This window comes from Ursus maritimus, unplaced genomic scaffold, assembly GCF_017311325.1.
Source record: "Ursus maritimus isolate PB19 unplaced genomic scaffold, ASM1731132v1 scaffold_7, whole genome shotgun sequence".
Lineage (NCBI taxonomy): Eukaryota > Metazoa > Chordata > Mammalia > Carnivora > Ursidae > Ursus > Ursus maritimus.
In genome coordinates, this window is record NW_024426885.1 from 24,446,204 (window position 1) to 24,452,311 (window position 6,108).

The following is a 6,108-nucleotide window of genomic DNA, read 5'->3' on the forward strand; positions in this document are numbered from 1 at the left end:
CTTCTCTGCCTTGCCCCCGGGCCCCCGCCCTTTTAGAGTTAACTTTTCTCATTGCCATCCAAAAATAGCTTGTTTTTCTAACTAGTTGCTTTTTTTTTTTATTTTATAAAAACAATACAGTCATGATAAAAAAATTCAACCATTGACAGAAAAATTAAGTAACAGATAAAAGCACCCAGCCCTTACTTCTCCGTCCATTCCCCAGCCGTAACTGATACGAGGTTTCTTGGGCATCCTTCCAGAATTTTATCACATGTGTGCATGCATCCCTTTCCCTTTTTACATAAATTGCATCATACCGTCTAACTTTTCTTGGATATCATTTTTCAACATTTGGTTCTACCGTATTTTTCAAAATAGCTGCTCCCTTACTATCTCCCTGTATGTACGGATGTACCCTAATTTACCCAGCCTCTCCTGAGGGACACTTAAGTGTCTCCCCTTTTTTTGCTCTTCTAAACCCTGCAGTGAACATCTCAGTGCGTGAAGTCTGCGTTGACGTGACCCTCCCTTCTGATAACTGCTGTGATAGGTACTCACCAACTTGGTGTATACAGATTCACCACCACATATCTTACCGTAAAAGTAAACTATATTGCCCGGGTTTTAGTCCATCATCATGACTCCGGAGGGGGAAAAGTCATTTTTAACCAAGCACTGAGCACTACAGCTTGAGTTCCACCCTGGATCAGGCAGTATGTGGGGAAGAGAAGTATAAGACGAGGGCTCTGCCGCACGGACGTGGGTCTATTAGGAAGACAATACCGATGGCCAAGACGTAAGCCAGAGAACAGTAAAGAGCGTGAAGTGATTGAAAGTGCAATGCTGTGGCTCTGAGGCCTGCATGGCAAGAGGGAATTTGAGAACTCCCAGATGAGCTTTGGGTTTGGGCTGTAACGGTTTCAGCTCCTTTACACACAGGAAGATGTGAAGAGCCTCCCCAAAGAAAATTGACTCAACGTGATTGTTTTTCTGTCCCCAAATGTGTGTGTTCTGTTCATTTGGGCCCCGGGGCTGGTTTATTTCCTCCTGCACAATGTAGGGCCCCTGCTTTCCTGGCGTAAGTGGCATTTTCTGTTCCTTTGATGTTCCTCTATAGCCCCACAGAGAAACCAGAGAATAAAGCTGTCAGCAGCAAACTCTCTTCCAGCAAGATGGAACCACATAAACCTCAGAGATGTTCAGGGACAGAACATCTTCTTTCCGTGCTGGGCAAAGGTAGGTCTTAAAAGTGCCAGGTGAGGTTTGTAGGACAGGGGCGGGCTCGGAGGTTGGGAAGAATTTGGTTCCATCTGTTTCTTTAAAACCCACTCATCAGTGATCTTTTAGGTCTCTCTTAAGGTAACTTTATTTAAAATAGAAACAAAGCTAAGACCCACTTCCTGCCACTTCTCACAGAGCCCCCAAGGCCTCACTGTTCACTTATTTCTGGAGGGTACACTGGACTCTGTTGGACCAAATGTCTCTTAGGACAGTGGTTGGACCTCCAGTGGCGGACAGTTGTCTTGCGTCTCCTCCGAAAAGCATGGCTAGCGCTGAATCAGGCGCAAGATAGCCCAGCCAAGGACAATGAGTCAGCCCATATATACCCCTCCCCCAGGAGTCTGGGGCAGCCAAGAGACCGCAGAGACCTCAAGTAGAGCCAGATGCAGGGCCTAGGAGGTTGGTGGCCTTCTGCCCTCTCGATATCCCTCGCTTTGTCCAGACCAATTCCTAGAAGCCCTCTCCACACATTTGTGTCGTCCTTGCCACATTCTACAATCTGACCAGGCAGGGAAGCGACTCAGGCTCCACCCATCCAGAACCACACTTAGCAGCAAGATCACGCAGCCTGACTGTTTCATGATCCAGGGAGAGACGAGGAAGTACGGACCCCTGCCCTGCCTCCACGCACCCACTCAAAATGGAGACCCATGGGTGAGGTACTGCCCACTAGTCCCCCAACATCTCACATGACAAAGCCATGCAAAGACCAAGGAGCCTGAGATTCCAGGCCGTATAAGTAGCACAGGGGCTGAGAACTTGGGCTCTGTGTTCAAATCCTAGCTGCGCTGCGTTCTAGCTCAGCAAGTCTCGTAATTTCTATGAGCCTTGGATTTGCCTCAGTTTATTCTATAAAATGGGGATGATACTGTCCACCTCATAGAGCCATTGAGACGACTGAGTAAAAAGGTCCTGTGTGAAGCACTTAGCTTAGGACTTGGACAATAAACTGAAAGAAAACAACAAACAAAAACCATAAACAGAAGGTCTTCTATTCTGACTCTACCTTGGGGTTCCTTCCTCCACACACCGGAAGCCTGGGTTTTAGGCTAGGGTGCCGCAGAGCCCCAGCTAGCTCTTCCTCTGGCTTCCTGGTTAAGCAGCTCTTGCTGCCACTGCACCTGGGATGTCCATCCCCCACCCCACCCCACCCCTGCTGCTATCAGATTGTCCTAGATAAAGTCCTCAAAGGGGGCCTTCCTCTCTAGCAAATGAATGGCCAAGTACCATTTTATTTTAGAATGGAACTTTGAAAAGGATTCCTCCCTTTACCATCTATAACGTTTCTATTTATCCTGGTACCTTCCTCCTATGGCAGAAATGCACAGAAACATGCAAATACGCACACACACACACACACACACACACACACACACACACACAATACACATGCACACACCCTTTGAGAGACTTTCTAAATCCCTGAGCATAACTCAGATATTCGCCGGCTTTGGAAGCATAAACCCAGATTTATCAAAGGCTGCTCCTGCTAACAGATCACCATGCTAGTTTTAGAAACCCCAGTCTTGTGCTCCTAGGAGAGGGTCTGCTCAGGCTCCCCTGGGTGGGCTGCACGTCAGAGCCTGCCTCGGTTGCTTTGTCCTGGGCCCAACAAGCTTGCACAAATGCACTTTGCAGCCTGCCCAATGCCAGAGAGCTGACTCTTGATTTTCAGCCACACTGTCTGCTACCAACAAGGAAGCAGGCCTGCCGGGACCCTTGCTGTCTGGAAGGGGATTCTTGCAGTGCTGGATCCTTGGAAGAAAGTGACGAGACCGAGTATTCCACAGTTCTTGCCTGGCGTCCTTTCCCTGACCAGCATGCCCCTGGGGCGCCTGTGTGTTCCATGCAGCGCTCAGACTGCCTAGTCACTGCGCAGGCCTTCAGTCATTTCAAATCCATCTTACTTAAACGCAGTCCAAGAGGGCAGAGAAACAAGATTCTGGGTACTTCTCCACAACATGGGAAAGGGTATTTATTTTACCATCATCAACAATATGGCAAGATTTAGGGATTCAATGATCAACTGGGCTTGGGGAGCTAGGAAGGGGAGGAGAAGAGACAAAAGTCCCAGCTTCCAAGGGCTCACAGGTCATTTGAGATTAAACCTACACTCATGGAACCAGAAAACACTCCGAACTGTGTCAAGCCATGTGCGATGTAGGACATCTTGTCCCACAAAGTGATGGGAGAATGAACACAGAGGTCAAGTTTGATCTTTTGCCAAAGTCTCGCCATGGTAACAGGGTTGTCTGCCACTCGCTGAGCATTTACCTGGCAGGCGCTGAGCCCTTTCATGGATGGCCCCACGATTCTTCAACAACCCTACGAAATAGAAACTTAATGGTCCCATTTTACAGATAAGAAACTGATGCTCAGGGAGGTTACGCAACAGAATTTAATGAGTGGCAGAGCCAGGACTTGAGCTCGGGATATCTGACTGAACAGCCCTATTCTTATCCACGCTGGTACACTACCTCTTGGCACAAAGAATTTTTATCTAAACTTTGCAAGAGAAAAGGCTGGTTAAAAAAAAAAAAATCAAAAACAGAGGCTGCTCTGAGGAAGACTGCAGAGTGGAGGAAACAGCATTCGCAAAGGCTCAAGACCTCTCAGTAGCCAGAGGTGAGCAAAATGTTTGAAAAAACCAATGTCCAGCCTTCCAGGGACTCACAGAGGAAGATGAATGGGAACTGAGTCTCCTGGGTGGGCACAGCGTTGGGTGTGTGCAGGGAAGGGAGAAGGCTGGAGGCTAATCCACAAGAACCCCCCCCCAAGGTGGATATTTGGATATTTGTGAAGATTTTAGATAACAAATGGAACCAGGCCCACATAAACCACCAGAGTTAAGCTTGGTTCTGAAGGCAAAGCAGCACAGAACCCCTACATCAAGAAGGCCACTGACTTTGACAAAGGAAACAAGGACCAGGCAAGACATGAAAGTGAGGAATTAGTGAAAGAGACACCACCCCTCACTCCCAGCCACTGCCACCTGCCACCAAAGCTCCAGAGAACAACGTGGAGGCACCCGCAGAAGACACACTCCAGCTTGTACCTTATAATTCAGATTTAATGCACTTGAACAGTCGGTGACTGCGTTGTCCGAGATCAGAGAAATTTAGAGCTAGAAGGAACTTCAAGTAACACTGAGTCACCATCTCCCCTCCCCCTCCCACCGCCACCAGCACGGCCAGCTGTCCCAGCCACCCCACCCCACCCCAACTGCGTCTGGATATCACTGGACTCGGCCCAGATGGGCTCCAGTTCAGAACCTCGAAGAAAGCAAGCTTCACAGGACCTCCTCTGGTCGTGGATTCCGATGTTAACCTCATGTATGACAATGAGGCTCTTTCAAATGCTGTGATTCAAACTATTTTTCTCTTTTTCTGCTCTGCAGGACATAGAGAACAGCTTTCACCTTAAATCTGTAGGTTTAACATGCTTTTATAAGATATATACCAATTGTTAAAAGTGGTTATCTCTGACACGAGATGGTAGAAAAATTCCTATTTTTTTTTCATTGTTGCATTTCTTTTAAAACCCTGATATATTATTTCTGCCGTCTCCCGCAATAAAAGACACAGTATTTTAAAAGCTCCTCACGGAGCATGATTTAATTGCCTCTTGTCTCCAGGCTAAATCCTTGTAGTTTTATCCAGAGGTTGACAACCGAGTCCTTGGCGGGGCAGACGGGTGACGCAAAGGAGTGAGAAGGGAGACGTGGACGGCAGTGCAGGTGACCAAGGCCAACTACAGAAAGCACGCCTGGCCGAAAGGCATCCACACCCCAAACTGGGCTGTGCGCCACCAGCCTGCAACCTCTCCCCACGAGCACGTTTCTCATCCTGTGTAGCCTGGTTTTTCAAGCTTTCCAAATTAGTATGTAGAGCCCCAAACAGAACATCTTTGGTTTTGGTCATCCAAAGACATGCCATTATCTGTTGTGTCAACAGCGATCTTGGTCTCACGCCAAATACTCGCCAGCACACAGGATTTACACCCACAGAGACCGATCAGTCCCCAAGTCCTAGCAGAGGCTACGGGGGCGCAGCAAAGAAACGAGGAAAATGTGACTCGCAGCCTTGACTCTGCACTGGCTCAGGGACTGTGGCAACGGGCACAGCAGACTGCCCGTGTCACGTGGAGCCTGTTCTGGCCACCAGGCCACCTCACCAAGCAGGCTTGCTTCTGTCCAACTGGCTCGAAGTCACACTGGGAGCTATTTACATGAGTCCAAATCCACCCAGAGGCAGCAGATGGCGGGGCCGGGCTGAGACGTGGGGAGAAGCTGGGGTGGTTGGGCTGAGTCAGAGGCAGGGGCTGCAGACAGCTTCTCAGTGGGCACTGACAGCTCAAAACATCACTCCCACCCCTGCCTGGTCTGTCGCACGGCCGGGAGACTGAGAAAAGATGAGGCGTGAACACAGCTGAAACGATCACAGGCTGATCCCTAGACCCTGAGATCAAATGGCATTGGACAGGCCCGTCCCACTCCTAGGGGGCAAGTGATAGAAGCTTCCAGGCTCTGGTACCTGCCAGCACCCCCGGCCACCTCCTGGGATCTTTGTCACCATTGGTGGAGAGCAGTGCCGGGCCGAGCATAGAGGTGCCACACGGGGCCCAGACAAGCAGCTGCAAAGCACTCGGTTTCAAACCTCAACCAAGAAGAGTAGAATGACCAGGGGCCTCCACGTTTTTGTCATCTTTACCCCCGACATGGCCCCGGGCTCGGTACACAACAGGCAACCAGAGGCATTTGTTGGGGCAAACTGAAAGTGGGTGTGACGCAAATCCAACCAAGTGACCTTTGCCTGTGACTGTGTTTGGGGCGTGTTTATTTTTTCA